At 35.8% G+C, this 1,920-nt stretch overlaps 1 protein-coding gene across 1 annotated transcript in view; it reads right to left on the bottom strand.

The window, feature by feature from the left end:
• LOC107729306 (protein NLRC3-like) overlaps positions 1 to 1,169 on the bottom strand; it is a 17,294-nt gene extending 16,125 nt beyond the window's left edge. The window contains exon 1 of the mRNA XM_016539778.1: positions 1,015 to 1,169. The gene's annotated coding sequence lies outside the window, so the exon portion shown is untranslated. The remainder of the gene's footprint in view (positions 1 to 1,014) is intronic.
• Between the last annotated feature and the right edge of the window lie 751 nt (positions 1,170 to 1,920).

Raw genomic sequence — 1,920 nt, 5'->3', positions numbered from 1 at the left:
TTGCCAGTCCTCAAAAGGTGAGTGAACAAGCAGAAGCCCACAAATTGTGATCAACTCCGAGAACTAATAAGGCAAGAATGGATCGCCATCAGTCATGATTTGGCCCAGAAGCTAATATCCAGCATGCCAGAGCGAATCGCAGAGGTTATGAAGAACAAGGGTCAATACTGTAAATATTGACTCATTATATTTTTTTGCCAATAACAGCCTTTAAAATTTATGATATGCTTATCATTGTTTTTCAGTATATCATAGAAACATGTGGAATAATAATCTACAAATTCTAAAGCAGCAAACTTTGCAAAACACAATTTATGTCACTGCCAAAACTTTTGGCCATGACTGTACTGTGGTACAATTATAGAAGCCCTTCATAATGCAGAGGTCAAGTGCCTGTTCTGCCAATAGTTAGCAACAGCCCTATAGTATGCAGTGTTTAATAAACAGCTGTTTTACTAAATTCTTCTGAGGTGAAATTCACTGCAGTCCCGTATCGTGATACGTATCGTATCGTGACATTGCTGGTGATACACAGCCCTAACATTCACGCTCTGAGCCACAAAACTTTGGATGAACAATCACCATCAACTCAACACCCAGCTCAGTAGTTTCAGAAACGACTCCTAAAATCATTTATGACCGTGAGGACTGTGATCTTTTGAACTTCAACTCTTTTAAATTTTCACTTGTTCCTCAATACAACCTTGATTCTGTGAACAGCTAAGATTCAAAGCCAATAGAGTTGCTGAAACCCTGATGTGCTAATTTCATCGCTGAGAAATCACTCTTCACATTTACACTAATTACTGTAGGAATTATTTATAGCTTTATTTAGTTTTTGTTTCTGTATTTCTGATTGACTGCAAAAGGTCAGACTGAATTTGATCAGCAAATACTTCGATGTATATGAAGCATATGAAAATACTCTTATATTACGGTAAGATAGAAATATAATATGTAAATTTGCACATAATTTATTGAAGAGAACAAATGAAGAAATGTGTATAAACCTACCTCTGTCTCAAGAATGAAGAACATCAAACAATCTTCATTCAGTTTATAAATCCATTCAGTCTCTAGATAGCAGCATTAAACTGATCTGTTCTCAAACTCCTTCACATTATTCACAAATAGCTTTTATCTCCTGATGTGTTTCGTATGCTTCTTTCACAAAATGTCCTGTTTGACGGTGTTCCGGTGAATTCAGTTTCCCTGTTTCCCCCTCACAGCGCCGTCCTGTTTGACATTGAGTCTGTTGTAATAGTTTCACTTTCAACAAACATATCGACCTGGTTAAATATTTACCAAATAGAGCGGAAAACAATGTTAGCTGTGTGTGAAACAGGTGAAGCAGTTTCTTCATTTCTGAATATGTCCACATTTATTCCAAATACAAACACAAAAGTGTGTTTACAGTAATGCTCTAACTTTAACTGTGCTGAGACAGATGACAACAACTTGTCTTGAAATAGTTGAAACGTTTACAGAAAATACCAACAAGCTCTGCAGCAAAGTGACATGAATGAAATCATAAGCTAATGCTAACATTCCTTACAAGCTGTGTTCCTCTCAAGTCTGAAATAAAAAAAGTTACAGTTGTTTTAGCAGTAGGTTTATATTTGTCAATGTATTTCAGAAGTTTGTTAATAAATGTGTGTCTCCCCTCAGATAGTATAAACAGCACGATTGTGATATTGCTGTTATACAACAGTTCGATAAACAAGAAGATAATTTTGATCAACTTACGAGTTACTTAGTCTACTTTTGCAAAAGTTTTGCTTCATCCACGAAAAAAATCACACAATTGTGTTTGATTCGCGGATGAATCTTCAATTTGATTGAACGAATCTCTTGAATGAATGATTCAGTGAGTCTCTCATAATGCAGTCACTTGTTGCCTCCTACTGGCGTAACAATGTA

The sequence above is a fragment of the Sinocyclocheilus rhinocerous genome, unplaced genomic scaffold (assembly GCF_001515625.1).
Source record: "Sinocyclocheilus rhinocerous isolate Xijiao unplaced genomic scaffold, SAMN03320098_v1.1 scaffold1268, whole genome shotgun sequence".
Taxonomy (NCBI): domain Eukaryota; kingdom Metazoa; phylum Chordata; class Actinopteri; order Cypriniformes; family Cyprinidae; genus Sinocyclocheilus; species Sinocyclocheilus rhinocerous.
Note: the sequence above shows the minus strand (reverse complement) of the source record. Positions and strands in the feature narration are given on the sequence as shown.